The sequence below is a fragment of the Choloepus didactylus genome, chromosome 2, assembly GCF_015220235.1.
Source record: "Choloepus didactylus isolate mChoDid1 chromosome 2, mChoDid1.pri, whole genome shotgun sequence".
NCBI classification, from domain to species: Eukaryota; Metazoa; Chordata; class Mammalia; order Pilosa; family Megalonychidae; genus Choloepus; species Choloepus didactylus.
In genome coordinates, this window is record NC_051308.1 from 219,189,290 (window position 1) to 219,215,030 (window position 25,741).

Below are 25,741 nucleotides of genomic sequence, written 5' to 3' on the forward strand. Positions count from 1 at the left end.
AAGGGGCCTTTGATTTATGAGCTGTGGATTTACTGTGGATTTAGCAACTGGGTTTCCAATTGATTTTCAGGGGGGCGGGGGAGACGGATTTACAGTTCCTAAAACAGGTTTGCTGTCCTGCTGCGGATCTCCACAAGGCAGTGGGTAGGAACTTATTGACATGACCTCCGACCCTGGGGAGAGAAAGATAATGAGGTTAAGAAAAATCCATTTTTGTGGGATTCATCCTGAGGCCTTGAAGATGTAACTTCTACTTTTGATGCAGACGCACAGCTCTCTAAACGCCAAAGGGAAGGGGATCTAGAGAAAATGAGCTTCTTTTCCTGTCTTCTCACCCAAGCTCTCAGAGGAGGCTCTGGCTTTGCAAAGGTATTGAACTCTGTGGAAAGTTCTCAGCAAACTTAGAACTGGGGTGACCTCCAGAGACCTGGGGGCTGGCTGCCCAGCCTCCCCTCCCTGCAGGCCCAGCTGGCCCCCACCCCTCTCCCCCCGCAGGTTCTACGAACAAAGTAGGCGGGGCAGAAGCCACTTTGGCTGTGGGTTTGGGAACAGACAGCCTGGGGTTCCCTGGGTTTCTCCCACTCACTGGCTGCGGGACTGTGGGAGAGTTCCATGCCCACCCCGTACCTTGGTTTCCTCACCTGAGAAACGGGAGATGGGGAGGTTTCCCTCCAGGGACTGCTGTGGGGTTGAATGGGATGAGGTGTGTAAAGGGGGCAGCACCGCTTTTGCTGCATGGTGGGTGGGATGTGAGGCCCAGACACAGAGGATCCGAGTTCACTTGCTGCCTCCAGCACCCCTTGTCTGTGTGATCCTGGGCAAGTGTCTCAGCCTCTCTGAACCTCAGTTTGCTCCTCTGTCAAGTGGGAATAGAGTCATTGTCATATTAAAGGGGACAGTGCAGGATGAAGAGCTCGGCACAGGGTCAGGCACATGTAGGTCGTCACCGGACGCTCTCACTGACCCCCTTCTCCGGGGGCTGGTGTGACCCGGACAGAAGCTGTGGGCCTGGCCCTGTGTCAGCAAGGACAAGGCTGAGGGTTCCGGGTTCTTGCCTGCATGTCCATTCTAATAAAGTTGGGGAGATAAAGTCACTCCTGCACACAGTGCCCTGGAGAGGAAATCAACATGGGGACAATGATAAAGATGGCAAGCATTATTGAGTAATTATTGTATACCACGCATATTGTAAGTACTTTACAAATATCATTTAACCCTCACAGCAACCCTGGGATGTTGGTATTATTATTATCCCCTCATTTGACAACTGAGGAAACTGTGGCTGAGGGAAATATCTTGCCGAAGTCCACACAGCTAGGAAGTGGTGGGGGCAGGATTTGAACCCAGGGAGTCAGGCTGCAGAGCTCACACTCTGGCCTGCCTCTCTGGATTACTCCGAGGATCACCTAAGAGGAAGGGCGTGAAGGGGCCTGCAAACTTGCAAGCTCAGTGGGAACGCTAGATGTGGTCACTGTGACCCAAACTGCATTGTCCTCCCTCCCTGTAAACTGATAAGTGCCGTAATAATGGTAATATGTTGCCTGAGTCATCCATCCACGTGCTGCATGACCCTCACTTTACACACGAGGAAACTGAGGCTCAGCCTGGGAAAGCAGCTCGGCAGGGATCATGGAACTAACTGGGATGTGAACCCAGCTCTCTCTGATTCTGCAGAGCCAGACGGGCTGAGATCTGAGCTATGGGCCGGGGGACTCCCTGGAGGCAGTGTACTATGTGTGGGAAGAAAACAACCGGCTGAATTTGGGGAGCAGGTGGGTGGGCCCAGGTAGGGACAGACCGACCTCAGTTCCAGAGGCAGTGTTGGGGACACCAAGCTCCGTGTCTCTGAGCAGAGGCTGGGCAGAGCCAGGTCGAAGGTCCAGACACAGCTCTTACTCTGGGGAACACAGGTGAGGTCTCTAGGAGTCACCTATGTGGCCAGAAAATGCCCAGCCCAGGCCGCAGGCCCTGCTGGTCCCTGGGGAGCGCCCATTACCACATTAGCTGGTTTCTGTCTCTTGTTAGGAAGTTATGTGTCTCCTCATATTTCAATGCCATTGTTTTGTCGGCTTGATGCCTCAGACCCTATAATGGGTAGATTAGCTTTGACTTTCTCCTCTGCCATTTACTCAGTTCTATTGACTTGTCCTCCCTCATTATTCAGCTGGAATGTTTTTTTCATGAGCTTTCATTGATTTCCATATAGAAATATTTCTTGCTGCACTTTGAAATGAGAATTCTGCTTCACGTCTCCTGGCATAAAGTTAGAGTATTTTCATTTCATTTTATTGTACAAACAATACCAAAACCTCCCCGGGGCCATCTGGGTACCCCCTTCCTGGGCTCCTCACTGGGTACCCCTGTGTCCCTCCCCTGAGGTCCTCACCAGGGACGGTGGGATGACAACCAAGAAGCCCGAGCCCAGGCAGGCAGAGGCAGCTGCTCCATAAACACCTCTCCCCACCCCTGGCTGCCTCTCCCCGTGCATGTAGACAGCCAAAGGCAAGCCACATCTCACAAGGCCTCGTCTCACTTCCAATGGGCGGGAAGTGCCATCCCACCCCATGTCAGGAATGAGGGAGCGGGAGACTCGGGCCAACAGCACTAGCTCCCACGTTTGTCCCCTGCCAGGCGAGAGCCACCCCAGGGCAGGTCCCCAGGATGAGCACAGAGCAGGCGAAAGCGGGCACTACCCTCAGGCCTCTGTGCCCCTCGCTCTTGCCTCTGCCCTTTGCCACTGCTGTTTCCTCTGCCCGTCCACGCTGTTATGAGGGAGGACTTGGGGGCAGACCCCTGGGTCTGAATCCTGGCCCTGCCAGTGACTAGATGCTTGAACAAGGCCCTGTGCCCTTCTGTGCCTGAGTTTCCTCGTGTGCGCGATGGGGACGGAGGTGGTTTCTCCTTACACACATTGGGGTTGTTATGAGGATTGAGAGAGAAAATGCTCAGGACTGGGCCCAGCACGTGGGAAACGGGCAACTATTTTAGCTACTGTGGTCAGTCACCCCTCCCCCCAGCCTGGCTGGCATCTCTTTGCCCCCCTTGGTGTCAGATGAAAGGCAAACGCCCAGGTGAGTGGGTGCCCAGCCCATCCTCTGCACAGTCCTGGGACAAGACCCCTGTACCCGGAGTGGCCCCTGTGCTGGTCAGGGGTCTGCAACCCATTGCGCCTGCTTATGCTGCACATTTGGGGCAATCTCCCCTCTCTGAGTCTGCACATCGCGAGCGTCTGGCACATGCTATTTTGGGTGATATCAGAAACAGGTGACATGGCCTAAAAAAGACATCCTTACACATTGGACAATTCCAGAAAACTCGGTGATGTTTGACAGATGCCCTCGCTGTACCTCCTAGGTAGTCTCAGCCGGGCTAACCTGGGGTCGAGGGGTGAGGGGTGGTAAGGATGCCTGGGGTGTGTTACTTGGCAAAAGAAGCAGGGGTCATCCATTTTGACCCCAGGGCATGTCTAATTGGCCACTTAGGATGTCTGGCTTTGCAAATGCCAGTAGGGTGGTTTTAATTATGTCAGTTATTTAACCTCTTGGAACTCTGGTAAGGGCTTTGGAGCCTAAACTTAGATATAAATCCCTGTCCAGACAGCACTGGTTGTAGGGAGGGTTGCTGGTGCCTGCCGTGCTGCAGAACTGAGCTGGGCTGGGGACACAATGGTGGGTAGGACCAGGTCCCTACCCACCTCCACCCCTGGAGTTCAAGGTCTAGTGATGGTGGGGTGTCTCCAGAGGAGGGAGGGCTCCTGAGCAAGCCTGGCCGGTCAGACAATCTTTCCTGGATGTAGGGCCACACTGTACTGCTGCACAGGCTGTGCACTGCACAACCTCAGGGGGTGCTTGGACCTGGGCCACGATGTGAGTGGCGCCCCCTAGAGATGTGCAGGCAGGAGCCTGCTAGGGGCTGTAACAACAATGACCATTAGAGATGTACTGAGAGCTTTCTCTGTGTCAGCACTGCCTGCACCAGCTCATTTCACCCTGAGGCAGGACGGCTGCTCCCATTTCACAAAGGAGGACATGGGGTCAGAGAGGCTGAGCCATTCGCCTGAGCTGCACAGGAAGGAGTTGTAAGTCCAGAGCCAAGAGTGTGGGCACTCGGCCCTGCAGGAAGGGATTGCCGGGCACTCTGGGCTGAGTGAGTGAGCGAGCACCGTGTGCAAAGCCAGGGATGGGCGTGCATGTCCAGGAAATGGCAAAGCTATTTTACCACCGGCCGGCTTGAGCCTGGCTCTCTGCCTTGGGTCTAGGGCCCCTCGACATGCTGGGTGGACTGGTGCTGGGGAGAGTGTGGGATTCAAATTGAGGACTGAGTCCAAATCCCAAGTCTATGACTCACCAGCTCTTTGATCTCGTGTGTTTTTTTCCCTCTCTGGGCTTCGGTTTCCCTGGCTAGAACAGGGGCAGAAGCTCCTGCCGTGCCGACCTCATGGGGCTGCTGGGAGATGGACCGAGGCAACGGACTTGGAGACTGAGTAAAATGCGGCTGAGCTGCCTGCACAGATTCTCACAGGTTGTGCCGTCTCTGCCCTCCCTGGGCGTGGAGACTCTCTGCTCAGCCCAGCCTCCCTGATCAGTCTCCCTCCCTTGCCAAGGACCAGCAAGGCTGCTCCAGGAGCCCCTTCCAGAGGCCCCTCCATGACAGGGGCATTGCACACCTGCAGCCCAGGCCTCTGCATGGTGCTCACTGTGACCACAGGTACTGTGGGAGCTGGAGGCCGAGGGCAGCGGGCATTGCCCTGCGGGAGAGACTCTCCTGCTCAGTCACGCCTCCTTGCAGCTCTGGAGAAGGAAGTGCTTCTAGGACAAAGCAACTTCCTCTGCAGTGTTCCAGGCCCCTCCAGAAGGTGGGGTTTTGGGGAGAAGGGCTGAGTCCTTCCTGGAGCCCCTGAGCCTCACGGTCAGGGCTGAGGGTGGGGAGGAGCCCCGGCTTCCCTCTGAGCCCATCTGTGACCTTGTGCGAGTCATTTCCTTCCTGCAGCAGCCTCCTGAGTTCTGGGGGCAGAGAAGGAGCACCGGAGGGCCAAGGCGGAGACCTCGTCTGCAGAGTCACCTGGAATCCATCACCAGCACTGCACAGGTCCACAGTGGTGCCTGGTCAGCGTGTCCACTGGTAATTATCAACGCGGGGTGCTGAGCACCTACTGAGGGCCAGGCCCTGGGTGGGGGCTCCACAGTCATCATCTTCCTGGATCTTATCGGGCTCCAGGTAGCTGAGATGATTATCTGCATTTTACAGCTCTTACTAACACCTGGGAGCAAAAGTTTCCTGAGTGTACCAAGCCTGGAGCTAAGCTCTTTGCCTACCTGTTTAATCTCAACCCCCTTGAGGCAGGTTCTAGCACTGCACCCATTTTACAGATGAGGCAACTGAGGCTCAGAGTGGGGAAGTCACCTGCCCGAGGCAATGGAGCTGAAGCAGTGGAGTGGAGTTGGGCCTGGTGTAACCGGCGCCCTGCTGGCAGCAGTGCCAGGCAGAACCCCGTACCAGGTTCAGGACTCTCGCTGCGGAAAGAATTGAGAGATGAGAGGGGCCAGAATAAGTAGTAAAGTTTATTCAAGAAAGAGAGAAAGAATACACGTTAAAGAGATAACATGGATGTGCTCAAGGGAGGGGCACGCGGGCTGAGTGGGAGTTTGACCTTTGAACTCCAGATGTTGTCTTTGTTCTCGGAGGAGGGAGTTATCACAGTTTTAGGAACTTATGACCCACATATTTAAAATTTGTTTTTGGGCAGATGTTTAGCAACTTTTATGACCCCAGGCTTTCTGTCATTAACTAAGAATTTGCTTTGGGTCCATGATTTTGTAGGCTTTTGTGGTTTGGGGAGGATTTGGAACTTTAAGGGAAATTTTTTTCCTATGAGGTTTACAGCTGAGTTCAGTGGCTCTGCATTAACTCTTTCGATGCTGAATAGAGGACCAGGGACCACAGCCTGGATGCCCTATTCTGTCCTGCCTCACTGGGGCTGTCGGACTTCACTGGCAATGAGGTCTCCAGGGGCTCATTTCCACACTGGGGTGGTCCGGCAGAGGATATGGGGCTGCAGCCTGAGCTGGCTGCCGTTCATTCTGGCTGTCTGATGGGGACAAGCACTCCATGACCCGACAGCCCCAAGAGGCTGCCCATACCTGCCCCGAGTCTGAGAATACAGCTGGGGTGGGCTGTCTCCATGAAGCCCTGCTAAGGCTCTGGTGCCTGGATTGGGGGGCAGGGCCCGGCCTCTCTCCTTAGTGACGGGAGGGCCTGGAGATGGAAGGGCCAGGCCTTAGTGGGCTTTCACAAAAATATCTATCCTCACCTTAAGGCCCAGTCAACTTCCTCCTTGACCTATCTCCTTCCCTCCCCTGCCAGGGGTGCAGGGCTTGGGGCTGGGCAGGCCTGTAGCTGCAGGTTCTGCCTTTGGCTGGGGACTCTGAGGTCAGATGGGCTGGGCAGAGGTGGCACGTGCAGCCCGTCCTCAGGGCTTCTGGCTGAGGTCCCCAACTCCTCCACCAACAGAGCCCTCACAGGGAAAGCCAAGCATCCTGAGTTTCGGCCTGGGTCACATGACCCTTTCTCCATAGCCCCTGTGGGGTCTGGGGGATGACATAGGGTGAGGTGGAGGGGGCAAGGAACCCATGGGGGCCCCCTGAGTCTAGCTGGTCCTGGCTCCATTCTGCATTTGGAAGTGTTTGGTTTGGATGAGGTGGGACATGCACCGAGCAGCCATGAGCGTGAGCTTCCTACCTGCTGCCTGGTGGCCTGTGGTCAGGACCCTGCTGTGGTTTCCCAGGACCTCGGGCTCCTCATCTGCACAAGGGGGGCAAGAAAATCCCCACCTCCTGGTCACTTCTCCTTGTTGCCTGAGATTCCTCCAGGATACCCATTTCCTTGGACATGGAAGGTGCTGCCCAGGGGGGACCAGGCACCTGCCCCACTGACCTCCTCAGTCAATCGCACTGCAGGGAGGCGGCGGTTTCCAGGGCCTTCCCTGAGAGTGGTTTTGATGGGGGAGGGGCAGAGAGCACGGGTGCTGGGCTCCCATGGGAGAGAGGAGGGGCTGGAAGGGAAGAAAGAGGTACTAATCCGCCATTGCCCACCTGTCTTGCTGTCCCCAGCATGGCTTTCCTGATTCCTTGGGTGCCTTTTGGCCCAGATTCATTATGGGGCTCTGCTGGGGACTTTAATTCCCTGGTGGGTGTCTCTGGGGTCTCCCTTGGGCCCCGTTAGGGTCCACCATGACCCCTTCTTGCTCGGCCCTTCCCCAGATGACCTCCAAGGGCATCTGGTTCAGGATTATTAATGGGGGGCCATTTGGACCACAGGGGACATTTGGCAAAGTGTGAAGACATTTTTAGTTGTCATACCTGAGGGGGTGCTATTACTGGTGTCTGATGGGTAGCAGCCAAGGATGCTGTTAAACATTCTACAATGCATGGGACAGGCCCCCATGGCAAAGAATTATCTGTTCCAAAATGTCAGAAGGGCCATAGTTGAAAAGCCCCACAGAACTTATGGAAAATGAGGCTCAGAGAAGGGCAGTGACCTTCCCAAAGTCACACAGCACATGGTGGCAGTTCCCAGACGATAGCTGGGGCCTCCTGAATGGCTGACCTGGCTGCGGACCTGGTGTCAGCACTGGGAGGGCCTTGATGCTAGCGACTTCTTCTGTCTTGAGCCTGGGCTTTTATTTCTCCTGAAATAATACCAATTTCAGGAACACTTTTGTCTCTGTGTTTTTATTTTCTCATTGTGCTTTCTCTCTGGGTAATCTGAGGCTTGCAGGCAGCTAAGTACGACGTGTACGTTCAGATGAAATGCAGTTCCAAGTAATTGAACATACTTCCTCCATGTCTGGGTGACAGATTAATCTGCCTGACACACCCTGTTTTCTCTGTGTCCCCTCCATTTTCTGTCAGAGTTTTCCTCCTCTCCCCAGAATCTCTGAATCAGATGGCTTCGTGGCACCTGCTCATCTGAGATGCACAAATGATCCTGAATTTACAGGTCGTGCTTCTGGGACCAGCACTCAGGAGAGGGAACTGCCAGTGTCCACGTGGGCCTGGGACCGGGGAGGACTGCAGCCCATGAGCAGGACGGGAGGGTTGTGGACCTATTGGTCACCTATGCAGAGACCCTCCTGGGCAGACACACCTGTCCCCAAGCAGACACACCTGGGAGACACACACTGGGAAAGGTGGGTCCTTTGTTGTTCTAGAACTGAGGCCTGACATTTGCAAACGTGACTCTCGGCCGAAGCAGCCATCATGGTCCCCAGTGAGTGCAGAGCAGCAGGAGGCCCTGGACACAGCTGGGAACCCTCAGCTTGGGCCAGGAGGATGGCGACAGGGCTCAGGCAGAGCTGGCTCCATGGCCTTGTAGGAGCCACGAGGGGAACGAAGAATCCCACGGTGGGAGGTGCAGGGCCAGGCCCCTGGAACCAGGCTGGCCCTGGGAAGTAGTTTTGTTTTTATCATTGGAGCACTGGGGAGCCCCTGAAGGGTCCAAGTAGGGGAGGCACAAGCATGTTTCTGGGATGAACCGCTCCCCCTGGCTGTTGGTCAGGAAAGGACGGTGCAGGAGGGGAGCAGGAGGCAGGGGGAGTTGGTAATAATAATAATAGCTCACATGCCTCCATTGCTCAGATGAGGAAACTGAGGCACAGAGGGGTTAAGTAGTTAGTTCAAGGTCACTCCCAGATGGGATTGGAACCCACGAGGTCTGGCTCTAGGATCCAGCTCTCCACTGTGAACCTCTGGAGGGAGAATGAGTAAGGAGCTCTGGGGGAGCCCACACCAGCTGGCACAGTCTCCTGTCCTGCCCTCCCCACCCCAGACATTATGGGCAGGTCTGGGTCATGGGCTGTCATAGCTGTTGGGGAATTAATAAGGACAGAGCACCCAGGTCTCTGAGGGGAAGGAGCTGTTAAAGGCAAAAGCTTAGAATTAATCTTGGTGCAACTAATACCAGTGTATGTGTTGGGCCTGCAAATTGCTTGTTTAATGGGCCTGGAGATTCTGCAGCGGGGAGACCGGGCTGGGGCAGTGGCGCCACCTGGTTCCACCACTGGTCAGGGTGACGCTGAGGCTGTATTTACAGGGGGGTGGACATTGATCTGGTACAGTGGGATGGGGGTGAGGGGTTCACCATCCAACTCAGAAGTTACCCTCCTGCTCAGGGACAGCCGTGACAGGGTCTGTCAGGCCCTGGGCAGCACTGATGTGGAAAAAGGTCAAGTCTGAGCAAGTGGGATGCCTGGAAAAGGCATGTGGGAAAAAGCATGAAATTTGGAGACGGTCAGGTTGGGTTTGTGCCTGGATCTGACTCTTTATAGCTCTGTGACTTTTCTCATTACTTTGGCCTCTGGCCCTCAGTGTCCTCATCTGTAAAATGGACCAATAGTAGAGCCTGTAATGGGTCAGTAGAGTGAATGAGAGAATAAATATGGGGAGTTTGGCCCAGAGCCTGGCAAGGGGGCTCAGCAGAGCTGGCTATTGTTATAATGACTCGCGTGCTGGGATGGGGGAAGTAGGGTGGGCCTGGGGAGAGGGGAGAGTCAGGAAGGGACCAGAAGGGGACTCGTTTGCTAAGTACCTGCTTGCAGGTAAGGGAGGTGCCCTTTACATTCTCTCTTTCACTCCTTAACACAGCTCTGAGGAAGACGCTGCTGTTGGCTTCTTTTAACGACAGGGAAACTGAGGCTCAGCCAGGTTATACCCGAAGGCCCAGAGCTAATACTGGCTGAAATCAGGATTCAAATCCAGACCTTCCCAAAGCCAAAGTCCCCGTCCCTCTGATGGGCTGGCCACCCTGGTCAGCCCGATGGTTCTGGGTTCTTCGAGAACCTGCTGGGCCCTCCTCAGTGCTCCTGTGATTGTTTATTCAGATACATCATTACATGGTGTGATAGTTTATGCAGCAGTAATTAGTCCTAATGAGGACCGGTAATTGATTAGGAGTAGAGTTTGTCAACCATAGCTTGTTTCCTTCTCTCGGCTTTTCTATGGATCTGGGGTGGTGTCTGCAGCAGAAGAGGAGGCTGGGATCCCCAGCCCATTGGACACCCATTCTGGTGTGGCCCCACACCCTCCCTAACCCCCACTCCTGGACCCCCTCCCCAAGGCCTAGTCTCAGCTCTCGTCCTGGGGCCTCATGTTGGTGGGACCACCCCTCACGCTCCGTCTTTTCCCCACCTTCCCATTCCCACGTCCTCTGCCTTGGCTGGGTCTTGGTCCTGGCCCTTGGATATCTGGCAGCCCCCTGGTGCCTCCCTGCCCCAAAGCCCACCCCTTCAGGCCCCTCCCCTCTTGTGTCATCTTTCTGGGTAGAGACTGGGGGTCGGACAGACCCAGGTGCCTTCACTGGCTCCCCTCTCACAAGCGAGTGACCTTGAGTGGGTTGCTTTACCTCTCTCTGCCTCAGTTTCCCATCTATAAATTGGGCTGTTATAAAAATGAGTGACAAATGTCTGTGAGGTGCTTGGATGGTGCCTGGTATACGGTACATGCTCAGTAAGCAGAGCTTAATGAAAAAAAAATCCCTTCTGTTCTCCAAAACAAATTACTGATTCCCCACTGCCCATTTGATAAAGGCCTAGTTCTTTTTGTCTGGCACTTAGGGCCCCTGACAGTCTGCCTCCAGCTGCCTTTAAAACTCACCCTCTTATTTTTCTCCACCTTTCCCCCAGTCTGTGAGTGGTGATTTTTCCACAACACTTGTATAACTCAAACCTGCCTCATACTTGGCTCATGCTATGTCCTCTGGAATTATCTTCCTGCTTCCCCACTGTGACCCTAGAGCCTAATCCTATGTTCCTTCTAGGCCCAGCTCCAACCACACCTCCTCCAGGGAGCCTTCCAGAAAGCCCCAGTCCAGCAGACTTTCTCCTTCCTCTGAAGTCCAGTGCCCCAGCTTAGACACTTCTTGCCTCCAGGTGATGAGTCCTTTCCAGGCAAGTTCTAGGCCTTACTTACCTCTTTCTTCCCATCTGATCAGGTGGGGTCCCCACAGGCTTCTGGGGGCTGTGGATCCAGGTCCAAACTGCTGAGCAGAAGGCAGAAGCCTACAGTGTCAGGCCACTCCTCCAAGGAGTGGAGCAGGAAGCTGCAGAGGAGGAGGGCGGCTCCTTAAGGGTGTCCTGGCAACTCCCAGAGAAGCAACAGGTGTGGGGCCAGGAGACATCCTGGGGTGAGGACTGGGAACCACCCTGGCTGTGGGGGACCCCACCCTCTCACTCTCCCTGCCCCTTCTGGCTGTCCACAGAGAATCCAGGCAGTGGGTGATTGAATGGGTTTTGATGCCCGCCCCACTCATCTCTCTGAGCCTCAGTTTCCTCATCTGGGTAATGGGTTGATGTTGGCAGGTGGTTGTGATGCCACTACCAGGATCTATGAGACGCCTCTTCTGTGTGCTGGGAGCCCTGGGGGCCCCTGAGGAGTGGCGGTGAGCTGAGCCCACGACCTGGTGGGGTCCTGTGGGTGAGGGCCTGGACACAGCAGGGTGCGGTCAGTGAGAAGGACGCTGGTCACTCTCAGCTGTAGGCTGCGGAAGGGGCCAAGGGAGGGGCAGGGCCTTTCTAGCCGGCACTTTAGCTGCCAACCTGAACTTGGGATCTCAAGGCCCTATGACCCTCCCTGGCCCCGCCGTAACCTGCTCTGCGGCTTTGGGCAAACCCTTTCCTGTCTTGGGCTCTGTTTTGTCATTTGTGAAAGGGAGGTTGGAGTCTGATTCATGGGCCCTTTCTGCTCAGCTCTGGTCCTCCCACACTCCTGGGTGAGGAGTGGGGGCTGGGAGGCAGTGCCCAGCCAGGGACTTTGTTTCCTGATCCCCTTGCACCAAGTGGGACCGTGTGACTAGTATTGGCTGATGGAATGGGACAGAAGCGGCCAGTGTCCCTTCCAGGCAAGATGATTAGGAAGAGGGTGCAGCTTCTCATTCTCTTTCCCCAGTCACCTGCCTGGGCATGGGGCAGCCACAAGAGGGAAGGACCCTGAATTATGCAGTGAAAGCCCCCCCCACTTCCCTCATCTGCACCCAGGAACATCCAGGTATGAAAAATAAATATTTATACTGGATTAAACGACTGAAAGGTGAGGGTTTGTTTCTTACAGCAGCTGGCATTCCTTGGTGCCAACCAGCCCCCTAGTAGGGTTAGAATAGAGACATTTATGGTCAGGCAGGGAAAGACTTCAGAGTAGGATTAGGAAGTCGTTCCAGAACACTCCACATTATGTTGGGGGCTGGGGTGGAGGAGGGGGTCCCTGTCCTGGTGGAGCTCTTCTGTCTCTCTTCCTTGGAGTTCTCTGGACTTGACCCCCAGGGGCCCTGCACTGAGCCTGGTGTCCCCACAGTGGGGGCCCTGGGTCCTGAGGACATGGGAGGCACAGGGTCCTTGAGGTGGGGGCGGTGCCTGTGGTTGATGAAAAGCTCTCAGGGGCTGTAGCAGACCCCTCCTGCCCACTCCACACCCTTAGCCCCCACCCCCCTATTTCACCTGAAGCATTGATGGACAGTTCTGTGGGAGGTGTGATAGCTGGATATGTAGAAAATACTCAGTATAATTCTTTAGCTGGAAAATGCTTGGTATAGTCTTCAATAGCCAATAGAGGAAAAAGAAAGCTGTTTATTAAGATTACTTCACTCAAGCAGCCTTGAGTTATTCTAATAACTCAAGCCCTTGTTAACATAAGTTGCTGTTGCTCTAATCTCAACAACAAAAGAAACTTCTCTGTTCCCAGGAACTATCCCAGCATTGCCTGCAGTAGGATATGAGGGATGTAACCATATGTCTCACAATCAGTACCTTCTTGAAAAACAAGCCTGAATGAGGGGAGGACTTCAAGATAACAGGAGATACTGACCAAACAGCTTTCTCTCTTCTATTTTTTTTCCATTCTGCTTTCTTCTGGATTCTGGCCTTTCTTTGTCTCTTTGTCTCTTCTCACTCTGAACTGGTCTTGGAAAGTCTTTTTTGTTCCTCTAGTTCTTTGATGCATCTTCAATAAATTTACCTTCTCACCAAAGCAAAGAGACTTGTTTCTCTGTTTGATGTGGGATCAGGTGGGCGTGACTATTTAGAACTGTTTTCTGATGGTATCAGCTGCACCTCACCTTGTACAACCCCGTCCTATTTCAGGCTGTCCTCTGCCCCCGTGTCTCAAGAACTCACTCAGCCAGCAGGAAAGACCCCCAGGAATTGTGGGGTACTTAAGGCTCCTAGGGGCAACCTAAAACAGTGGGGGTTGGGAGTGGGTACCCAGCCTCCCTTCTCCAGGACCTTCTGGGAGGCCTTCTATGCTTTCCAGCAGGTCCCAGCAGCCCAGAGACCCCATTCCTCACAGTGGCAACATCCATAGCACACCTTCATGTTGGTTTTCCTCTCTTCTGCCTCCTCTCCTATCCCTCACTGGGACCACCTCCATGTTAAATGAGCCTTGTCTCAGGTCCTGTTTTGGGCAATGAACCCCCCCCCCCCCCAAAAAAAAAGAAAGAATTCCTGTAATAAAGAAACCTTAACACTATCCATAAGGTTTCCCAAGCTCATTTTGCCCATGGAACCCCTGTCTTCCTCAGGGAAGGAAGCATGTTGGATCTGGGGAGAACGTGGGCTCCAGGGTCAGCCTGCCTGGATTCCAATTGCAGCTCTGCTGTTGTTTCCTGTGTGGCCCTAAAAGGTGTTTAACCCCTTAGGCCCCAGTCTCTTCCTCCAATATATGGTTCTGATGATTCAGTGGGGAGGGGGAGGGATTGGAACTGAATCTGGCACCTGGAACGTGTTCCCTGAACTTCTGCTGAACCTGCCCCGTGGCGGCATAGTTGGGGCCCCCCACCTTCTCCTCTCCCGGCCGGTCCTCCTCCCAGGTGGGGGTTCCCACCCCTCCATCCTCCCGGTCATGTTCCTGGGGACACTTTCTGTCCGTGTGTCCTGTCTGTGTTTCTTTGCTCGTCCACCATGGACTGACCTGAGTTGGGCGCTGGAGGCACGAGGGAGGGCAGGGCCCCCACAGCCGCTGCCCCTCTTTGCCCAGGGTCTCCGAGAGCAGAGACGCTGTGGACAGGCGATGGCAGAGGACTGTGCTGGGGGCTGGGCCGGAGGAGCCCAGACGGGGAGGTGGGACCCCAGGAGGCCACAGCCACCTCTGCCCTGCAGGTCGGAGGCCAGGAAGGTTGGGAGGTGGAGGGGCCACGGGAGGGGGCTGCTGAGAGCTTGCTGAGCAGAGAAAGAGCAAAGTGCATTCCAGGCAGAGGAGCTGCAAAGACCTCGAGGTGGGAGGCTCTGGAGCAGGAGTTGGCAAACTTCTTCCGGAAAGGGTCAGAGAGTCCATAGTCCAGGCTTTGGGGCCACTTGGTCTGCCGTGAGCCCTCGCCTTGCTGCTGTGCGTGAGAACCACCTCGACGGCATACGAAGGGGTGGGAGAGGCTTGTTCCAATAAAGCTTTACTTCTGGATCCTGAAAAGGGAATTTCATAGAATTCTGCCATGTCGTGAAATATTAGTCATCGTTTGATTCTTTTGTAAAATGTAAAATGCTTGCTTAGCTCGCAGGCTGTACCGAATTTGGCTTCCAGGGGTTGTTTGCTGACCCCCTGCTGGAGGAGTGGTTGTGTCAGCGGCTCCTGCTCAGAGCTGCCGGGTGTGCAGTGGGGGTGGGATGCCTGCTGGCCCCCCATGGACCTCCTTTCTGTTCCTGAGCCGTGCCAGGCCCTTTCCCACCTGTGCACATTTGCTCTCCCCTGGCCTGGGACGTTCCCCCACCAACGCGGCATGGGGCTGGCTCATGCCCGTCCTGCAGATTAGCTCTTGGTTCAAATGTCGCTCTCAGAACGGAACCTGCCCCTCCCACCCCAGCCCCCCAGGTCCCCAGTGGCTTCCTCTACCCCCTGTCCTTGCCATGCCCATCAGTGAGCTTAGCTTTTTAGTTTTCTTTCTCTACTCGTTTAGTATGTTTGTACGTAAACTCCATGAGAGCAGCTCGGGTTCCCTTGCACAGACAGGGTCCCTAAGAGGCCCCCATAAACATGTGGTGAAGGGAGGGAGGGAGGAGGGAGGATGGTAAGCAGGAAAGAAAGGGAAGCGGTGAGGCCACAAACCTCGACTCTTGATGAAACACAATTGCATGAAATGGGTAACAGAGTTCTCCTGGTGGAGTGTGTTTCATACCTTCGTCTCTCTCATCAGCTGGAAAAATGAATTCTGTCAAACCCCTTGAAGCCAACTGTCAAAGTAAAGCATTTAGGGGGAGACAGATCTCTTACTCTGATGGCAAAATTCATTTGAAATGATCCTTTAATCCAGTCTCCTTGCAAAACGTGGAGCTGCAATTTTAAAAGCTGTTGGCCCTAAATGGTTTCTTTCCACTTCTCCCTGATGCCTCCCCTCCTGGCGCCACCCGTCCTCCATCTCTTACAAGATAATGCAGCAAAGAATTGCAGCTGGCCTGATGATAACCATTTGGTTTCTCACTGCACTACAATTTTTTAGGGGGAAAATGACAGCACAAAATCTGGTCTTTCAGTGTCTGGGAGAGGGAGAGAGGTGTTCACTGCCATAGTCTCCTGCAGCCCCAGGGAGTGAGGGCACTAATGGGAGAAGCAGCCACAGGGAGACAAGACTTCACCGACCTGGTGTCTGTGTGAGGCAGGGTGGAGAGGCAGGAGGGTGTCTGGGAGGAAGAGGGGGCCTTTATTTCCAGGGAAGCAAAGAGGCTGCTGCTTTTTCTCTAATTCCTGCTCTCCACCCCTCTACCTCTCCCATCCTCCATCTCTGTCCACCTGCCAGAAAATATTTCTACATCTGGGCCTGGAACTTTACAGTTTACAAAACAATTCATTCATTCATATCATTCACACTGGTATTTGGGATTCACCTTGGGTCATGATCCGTGCAAAGCTCTGGGGTTACTGAGACCTGCATGACACAACCTCCACCTCCAGGATTCCAGGGTCTAATGGGGAAGGCAGGGTATAGACAAATGCCTGTGTGGCGAGGGTTATGACAGATGTACCTTCTGCACATAGTAGGTGCTTCCATCAGTTAGGATGTGCTGGGCAGCATGTAACAGAAAGCCCAACGGTGATTTGAGCAATTAAGATGCAAAATTCTTTCTCATAACCAGATGTTTCAAAGCAGAGGGTGGCAAACCATAGCTTTTGGGCCAATCTGGCCCACCATCTGTTTTTCTACAGCCCATGAACCAAGGATGATTTTTACAGATGAACATTTACAATTGACTTGATGATAGGGAAAAGTAACTTTGAGCCCTAATTAAGTAAAATGTTATTCCCTCCCTGCCAAATCTCCATTATTCTCGTCAGGAGATCTGTGTTACAAGCAATTGTACTAAGTTATCTTTTGAATTTTGTCAATAAACAATTATGAAGATTTGTTTTCTTTCTTGATAAATAAGTACCTACCTAATATTCTCGATTTTGCCTCTTGGTTCCCAAAGCCTAAAATATTTACTATCTTTCCTTTCACAGAAAGAATTTGCTAACCCCTGTTCTAGAAGGAGGTGGTTCCAGCTTGGTCAATGCCCAGGTTGTCAACAAAGACCCAGGTGTGCTCCCTCTTTCCTTGGCCTTGTTAGCTTTTTGTCCTTGGCTTGTCACCTCATGGTTGCAAGATAGCTGCTGCAGCTCCAAACATTTTGTTCTCTCATGACAGCATTCAAATAAGGAAGAAGGGGGTAGGGCAGGAAAAATACTACCTCCCATGAGCAGATTTCCCCTCACACTTTAATGGCCAGATCTGAGTCACATGCCCACTTCTAAAACAATTTCTAGCAAAGGAGGATGGGGCACTGGGCTTGGCTTAGATCAACAGGTTTTCACCCCTCAGCATTCTGTAAGTAAAGGAAGGACAGGGGTGGGGCTGCTGGGCAGGCAGCCACGAGTGCCTGCCACACTCTCAACCATGTTTGCCGACTAAGTGTCCTGGGCAGTGGCCAAGCCTCGGCTAACCAGACCAGCAGTTACTATTTTTGAAGACTTCCCCTGTGTGCCAAGAACCTTGACTTGCACTATCTTGTTTCATCCTCACAACCACCCCATGATGAGGGAGCTGGTTCATCCCCATGGTACAAGTGGGGAAACTGAGGCTCAGGGAGGTGCTCCCATGTCACTGAGGGCAGATGGGGCTCGCACCCTTGGGGAACTGGCATATGGGGCCCAGGCTGGTGGCTGGGGCTGACCTCTCTCCTGACCCTGTTCCCTGCCCCTCCTGCCACCCCAGGACCCCAGAGCCTGCCTGTGCTGTGGGGAGATCACTCACTGCCCACTGCCCCTCCCCCGGGATGATGAATGGCCATGTTCCACATCATCGGTGGCGCGAGATGCGTGGTCGTTGGGCTGCTGCCACTGCTTCTGGTCGTGAGCTGGCAGCTTGCATTCTTCCGGGAAACACAGCCTTGTGCAGAACAGAAGCATATGATGATGGATAATTATCTCCCATATTTATAGATATATCAAAATATGCAAAAACCACTTCCGACAATGAGACACCTACACACCTATTACAGCTCCTTGCCGGCACCATGCTGGAGCTCGGGCACCAGCTGTGAGGGAAACCTGCTGCCCACCCCTGCTGGGAAGGCCTCGGCCATCTCTGCTGCTGGCTCCTCCCCGAGTCCTGCACCTGCCCCTGCCCTTCCCTCCTTCCTGGCCCTCCTGGCTTCCTAGAGTGATGGCCTAGTCACTGGATCACCAGTGTGTGGAGAGGAGGAAGAGCATTTGGGCAGAGCGAACAGCCCTGAGGCAGGACGGGGGCCAGGTGACTTGAAGGAATGAGAAAAACCTGTGTGCTTAGAGCAGTGGGAGCTCCGGGGAGGTGAGTCTGGAGTGGGGGCAGGTGGAGAAGATGGTGGGTTCTCATGTGCAGGGTCAGAAGCAATGTCAGGCCAGATGAGCTGCGTTAGGGGGAGTGAGGAGCAGCTTCTCCCCGGCCTTCCTACCCCTCCCTGCAATGGCTCTGAGGGAAGGAGGCCCCAGCTCCCGGGCTCTGGGCACAGGCTGAGTCCTGGCTGCGGGGACCACGGACATATGAAGAGAGCAGGGGGCTGCGGTGCAGGCTCAGACCACTCAGGGTGGTTTCCTGCTCCTGTCACCAAATGGGGCTCCAGCAGAAGGGTCTCCTCCTCTGGGGCCCAACTACTTCTGACTTCCTCGGAAAAGGTAAATTAGGCAATGGCAACTTCGGCAAAGTAAGAAATGGACAAATGAGACTGACCCACCTCATAAAATTGCTGATATGTGACCATTTTTGAAGGTATAAAGTCAGCAACTTTAGTTGATTCAAAGTAATATTTTTGCCACCAGCAGCAACCAGTTCCAGGTTGCTTTTACACTATCAGAACAACTCTTTCAAAGAGAAACCTGTCTCACACTTCCCTCTACCCCTTCCCTTTCTCCCGGTTCCTCCTTGGATGAGATAATCCCAAACAGAACTTCGAGAAATCCCCCAGAGCAACATTTTCCAAATGTTGGCATGAGATTTTGCCCCATCACCCTCATCTGGAAGCTTTAAAAATATAGACTCCCCATTTCCATGCCCTGCAATCCCAAATTAGAAGGTCTGGGGTGGGCCCCAAGCTTCATCTCTTACGTGCCCCCAGAGGTTCTGCTGCACACTCCATTCTGGGAACCGCTGCCCTAAATGACAGGCTGTTGGTCAGCCCTGATGGGCTCCGATTTCCCGGCCTGGCCCAGCTCAGAGACACCCAGCGGCTCCCTGTCGCCTGCTGGAAAAATCCTAACTCCATATGCCATACTTAGGGCTCCAGGATCAGGCCTCCTCTTACTCCACCTCCACCATCTCCTCCTGCTGGGATTCCTGGACGGCAAACTGAATACGATCTTGATTAAACAAAGCATTTGCTTCAGAGTCACTGGATGTCAAATCTGTGGGACTCCGTGGGCCTGGTGCTGCTCCCCCATTTCACAGCTAGTGAAACTAAGGCCCAGGGGTCAAAGAGCGAGGACCTGAAATCCCGTCTCTTCATCCAAGGCCACAGCCGCCCTTGTCTCTGCCCCTGAAGCATAATTTCTGCATTCATTTGTTCATCCATTCAACAAATATTTATTGAGCATCTACTAGGTACTCAGACCCTATCTAGGAGTGGGGAGTGCAGCAGGGAACAAAACTGACACAGCCTGTCAAGCAAGGTGAACAGATCAGTCCGTAAACAGACAGCGAGGTCTCTTTAGATTCAGACAAACAGCAAAAGCAAGTTCAGCAACCGTGCCGGCTCCGTGTCCCTTGTCCTACAGAATCACACAGAAACAGAAGGGACCCAGGGGGCCTTCTGTTGCTGAGGAGCCAGTTCCAGGCTGGGGTAACCAGTTTTAGAGCCTAAGGAGGGGGGAGGGTGACAAGGCAGAAAGCCTTGAACCTCTTCAGGACTCCAGAGGCGATAAAGGACCTCTTCAGTGCCAGCCTCCCGGGAAGAGAGGAGGTAGGCTGGAAACCAGAAACGGCCTCGTGGTGGCTCCACACAGCCTCCCATCCCCGAGCTCCCAGGTTCCCAGAGGATCACGGGGCACCCTGCAAAGGCTTAGAGCAGCTCTAGCTGAGCTTTGCCCACGTGGCCCACGTGGAGACGTGCGAGGTGGCCGGGGTGCTGTGGCAGAGCCGTTTCTCAGCACATCCCTGCTAATGCGGGGCCTGTGCATCGCCTTGTTTCAAAGCTCCCAGGTAATTCCAATGGGCAGCCCAGGGTGAGAACCTGGTCTGATTCCAGATGCTCTCTGAGGGTTCCAGTAGCCCCGGCATACACAAACATACACACACATGCACACATACAGCTTAGCTATTAAACATCGTGCACACATCTTGCCATGCAGGACACACTAGTCCATGGGGGAGGCCTCCCGTTCCCCAATATTACAGATGAAATCCAGGCTTGCCTCCGAGCCTTTCCTCTTGGCTCCTGACCTTCCCTCGCCCCCTCTCCGAGCCCAAGGCGCTGATGCCCGGCCTCCCAGGCCTGGGGACGTCACTGTTCCAAGAGGTCTATAGTGTCCTGGTCTCGTGTCTGACTGTTTGGCTGCTTTGTGACCCTTATGTTATGATTTTGACAATTCTACTATCTTAATGTGTTTCTATGTCCAATGAATATATGATTTTATTATTTAACTTTGTTTAACCTTCTCTGATTCTAATATTCAGTGTGTGTGGCCTTCCAATATTCTAGAAAATGATGTCCCTCATTCCAGGTGTGGACATTCTGTCCTCCTAACTAGAGTCTCTTGGAAGTTTTCAGTTACCCCTGCTTCCCTGTTAAATCATGTCTATCTAGCTATAACCTCTCCCTTCTCTGGGGCCCACTTCAGACTTTCAGAGTTTATGGTCCTCATGTAATGTTATTAGCCATGACAATGGCAATTAGAACAATTATGTTGGGTAATAAACTCCAGCCTGGGTTTAGACTGACAGTGAGTTATCCCCCCCTCAACCCCCAGGGCAGCTGCCAGCCCCCCTGGCTGGGCCGGACATGGTTTCTGCCCAGCCCAGATGATGGCATGGGCCTCAGTGACAGGCTGAAGAGGTGACTTCCTGCAGGCACTCTTGGGCACACAGTGCTGCCCCTCTCCCCTCCCTGCTCTTGGGTCAGCGTCTGACCTCCCATCACTGGGGGTCTCTCCTTGAGGCTCTTGCAGTCTCATTCCAGCTGCTGACTTGGTAAGGTGGGCTTGGTCCCTGTTCATGGTCTGAGTCCCAGGCACAGGTGGCGAGAGGCAGTGTCACCCACTGGTTAGACCACAGGCTTTGGACAACGTTGGTTTCCAGCCTGGGCTAGGGCACTTCCTTGCTGGGAGACCTTGGACTGGTTCCTTAACCCCTCTGAGCTAAGTCCCCCCACATGTGTACATGTGAGTTGAAGCTAATAATAGTATCTGCCTTATCAGGTGGGGGCCAGAATTTGATAACAAATATAAAGTACTCAGCAGCCACTTCTTGTGGTGGCTTGGAGTTTTATACCCCATAAAAACATGTTCTTAAACTTAATCCATTTCTGTGGGTGTGACCCTTGAAAATAAGACTTTTTGATGAGGTTACTTCAGGGAAGGTGTGGCCCACCTGAATTAGGATGGGTCTTAATCCTATTACTGAAGGCCTTATAGGGAAGGCCACAGAGAAAGCTAGAGAGAGTAGCCAGGCGCTGAAGGTCCAAGGAACCCCAAAGAGAAGGAAGAAGCCAGAAGAGGCCGCCATGTGCATCGCTATGTAACAAAAGCCAAGGGCCAGGGATCACTGGTAGCCAGCCCCAGAGCGCCACAGTCTCCTGGAAGAAAGCATCACCTTAATGATGCCTTGAGTTTGGACTTCTCCTAGCCTCAAAACTGTGAGCTAATAAATTCCCTTTGTTTAAGTGAACCCATTGCATGGTATTTACTTTGGCAGCCAGGAAACTGAAACACTCCATGAACAAGCATTAGTGTCACTATCATTAGGATTATTCTTGTTGTTTCAGGGCTGGAGATTCTCTGGCCCCAAATGTGCCCAGGAGGGCAGCTCCTCCTGCACCTGGAGGGTGGCTGGCCCTGCCTGGACCCCTCACCCATGAAGCAGTGAAAGGACAAAGGGCCTCCGCGTTCCACAGACCTGGGTTCAGATTCAGTCTCTGCCACTCACTCACTGTCACTTAGGTAGTGCCTTACCCTCCGTGAGCCTCATAAGTTCCCCTCTGTAAAATGGGCACAATAATTTCGACGGCATTGTATTGTTGTGCGGATATGACATGATGATGCAGCTGGGGGCAGATTCCTGGGCTCACTCGCTTCCAGGATGCACCTGGGGGTGGGACTCTGGGCAGCCTCTCTGGGCTTCGAATCCTCACCTGTGAAATAGGATCTGCTTTGTAGGATGCCGTGAATACCCAACAAAGTGGGGTGTGCACACATCTGGTACTAAACAAGCCCTCTGTGACTGGTGACTGCCACATTACCATTGTTACGTTTCCTCTGTCTGAAGGTGGACACTCTGCCTGTCCTTGTTCACCACGCCACCCGCACAGGGAAGGGCATGTCAGAAGTCATGGCCTGTCCCGGACTCTGCTCCCATGGTGTGGGTTTTAAGTCTGGCATCACCCCTCACTGGCTGTGTTCTTGGGCCAAGTACTTAACCTCTCTTTACCTCATTTTATTAATCTGTAATATGGGGGAGGGGGGTTGTTTCAGTTTGCCAAAGCTGCCAGAATGCAATATACCAGAAATGGGTTGGCTTTTACAATGGGGGTTTATTAGTTTACAAATTTACAGTTCTAAGGCCATGAAAACATCTCAATTAAGGCATCAACAGGAAGATACCTTCTCTGAAGAAAGGCTGCTGGCATCTGGGGTTCCTTTGTCAGATAGCAAAGCACATGGCTGGCATCTGCTGGTCCTTCACTCCCAGGTTTTGTTGCTTTCAGCTCCTGGTTCTGGTGGCCTCCTCTCTGAGCTTCTGTGTGTCTTCTCTTCTGGGCTTTCTCCAAACTTCCCTGGGTCTTTCTGTCTGAGCACTTTCTTGGCTTTTTCTCTCTTTTACCTTCTCATAAAGGATTCTGGTAAAGGAGTAAGACCCACCTTGAATGGGGTGGGTTACATTTCAGTCGAAACAACCTAATGAAAAGGTCCCACCCACAATAGGTCTGCATCCACAGAAATGGATTAAAAGAACATGGCCTTTTCTGGGGTACAAAACAGCTTCAAACCAGCATAGGGGGCAGGGTTGGTGGTAACTGGGCCCCCTTCACAAGCTTGCTGTAAGGATGGAGTGAATTAATGCACATCGTGTGCTAGCACAGTGCTTGGTGCACAGTAAATGCCAAACCAGAGCTGGCGTTTATTGTCTCCGGCCCTGAGAATGATGGCATTAGGGTCCCTGAAGAATCAACTTTACCATCCTCACTGCACTTAGAGATGAAGAAACCGAGGCCAAGGGACACTAAATTAAACATGTGAGAACAGGCCCGTATATGACCGTGCTGAAATATGCAGGATGGACAATTAGAGAACAGAACGATCTGTAATAAAGGGCTAATTGGGCAGGACAGATGCTGAGTGAACCAGGAGCCAGGGAGGCGGGAGGGAAATGCAGCCCAGGACCCGGGTGGCCTCGGCCAGGGCCCAGGGGTTCTCGTTAATAGCATTGACTTTTCTTTTAATATGAGTGATGCATACTTAGTGAGAAACCCTGGGAAAGTACAAAAATGTATGTAAAAAAGTATGTAAATCACCTGATGTATCACCTCCCGAAGACAGTAAGGCGCTGATGCCTTTCTTCACTCTTTTTCTGTTCATATGCAAGAATATGTTTTCCTAATGACTTCACATTGGTGTGACCATCAGGATAGGTTAAGATCTAATGCAAAATCTAATAACTCCCAGAAACGAGAAGGGTGATTTCTCGCTCTTGCCACGTGTCCTCTGTGGCCAGCAGGGAGGGCATGGCTCATCGCGGTCACAAAGGTACAAATCTGGTGGAGGCTCCACCACCTTAGGACGTCAGCATCTCGACAGGTGCTTCCACTGTCCTTCCGGCAGGTGCAGAGGGCTATGTGGGAATCGGGCACTGGCTCCTAAATGCTCCTGCCCGGCAGCAGCCCTCCCCACCTCTGTTCACATCCCCCTGGCCCCAAGCCCCTTGGAAATCCCCAGCATCAAGGCCCTGGGCTGTGCCGTCCTCCTGTGGTCCAGAAGGAGAACTGGGTGTGGGGGCCCAGCTGTGTCCTCCACATGCTGCAAATCCAGGGTCGGGTCTTTCTTACCTGACATTATATTATGACCAGTTTTACATTTCATTACATATATTTTTGGAAATAGACCATCTTATGGATGGACCAGAAATTATTTAACTAAACTCCCACTTAAAAAATTTGAATGGTTTCATTTTTTTAAATATCATATACAACCTTTGCAATGGATGTCTGCTTTTTAAAATCTTCCTTTAAATATCTGTTATTTTAGAATAGATTCCTATAAGGAGATGCTGGTTGAAAAGTGTGAAGTCTAAACACTATCGATGCCTAATAGTTGAGTGACCAATACACAAGTCCTGTTGGCTAGACCTTGGGGTTCACCCAGATCCTATGTTTTCACCCTCTCCAGACCCTGCCCTGGTCCGAGCCACCCTCCCCACCTGGATGGTGCAGGAACCTCCTGGGGTCCCTGCCTCCGTCCTGGTCCTGCCCTAGCCACTCTCCTGCAGCTGCCAGCAGGACCCTGTGGCACAGTCCACAGCAACTGGTGACCCCGCCCTGCACAGTCACCCCCGGCCCATCCCAGCCCACCCTCCCCATCCCTTGCTCCACCTGCAGGGGCTCCTTCCTGACCCGGGGCCCTTCCAGCAGCTGGAGCCCCTTCCCCTTGTCTGCCGGTCCCCTCCGTCCCCTCCTTCAGGTCCGCGCCCCCTGCACCTGCTCTAAGAGGCCTTCCCTGATCCCTTCTCGACAACTGTGACCCCAGGCAGCTCACCCCCACCCCGGCTTCATTTTTCTCATCACCAACTTGCGCCTCCGCAGTTCACTTTTTACTGTTCGTGTCTGTCTCCCGCTAGAATCTGAGCTCCTCACCCCAGGGGTTTTGTCTGGTTTGGTTTTGTTCTTTTGTATGTGGTGGTTTTTGTGGTTTTGTGCTTTTCCCTAATGCCAAGGCTGGTGCCGGCACCGAGTGGAGCAAATGTTTGTAGAAGAGGTGAGTGAGATGAAGACCCTGTTCTGAATGAGCTGTCATCTCATGTAATCCCCGCGGCACCCTGGGCAGCGGCGTCCATCGCCGCCCCTGCTCTTCCCTGGAGAACAGGCCCAGACTGGCCCAGGGACCTGCCCAGCATCCCACGGTACCGGGCGGTGGAGCTGGGATTCCCAGCCGCTCTGTCTGCTCCAGGGCTGGAGTCTACCGCCCTCTGCCGTTCTCGGGCTGGTGTGACGCTGCTCCAGAAGGTTCCAGAAACGGCGTGCTCACGTCGAGGAGTGTGTGAAGATGACCGTCTCGTCACCCCTGCCCACACCGCATGTCCATGTTAATTTGATGGAGGGAAATGGTATCTCACAGGAAAGTAATTTACATTCACTTCTCTTTATTCTAAACTCTGAGCTGGGTTCTGATTGGGCTGGCAGACACCAGGAGACCAGGGAAAGCTCGGGCTGCCGCAGGCCCCCTGTCCTCACTTCCCTGGATGGCTCTTCTGCCTCCTTGGCTTCCTTTTCACCGCAGCATCAGGGACTCCCAGATCTGGGTCTCTCCCTCTTCAGCCCACCACTCTCTGCATGGCCACCAGAGGGAGCTTTAAAAGCTCAACTCAATCCCCCGTGTTGGCTTCCAGTGGAATTCCCTGCACCGTCTGCCTCCACCCACCTCAGCAGGCTCAGCCTCTGCCTCTGATCCCACCAATCACGATGATCCAGTCACACGGGCCTTTCTTCGTCCTTCAAACTTCTGAACCTTTGCACATGTTTCCTTTGCCTGGAGCAGCCCTCAGGGCAAGTCACTTGGCTGACATCTACCATCCTTTGGGCCTCAGCACAGAAGAGTCACCTCCTCAGGGAAGTCCTCCTGACTTCCTCCTGACAGGGTTAGGTCCCTTGTTGACTCTCATCGTGTTATAGCTGATTACTTATGTAGCTGTTGGTTTCATGTTGGCCCACCCTACTCACCTGGAAAGCCCTGGGGCACATATGGTGCCTTCTTTCCTCAGCCCACATCCTGGCATCTGGCTCGGCACTTAGTAGCAGGCGCTTAAATGTATTGGGGTGAGCCTGGGTGGAGGGTGGGGA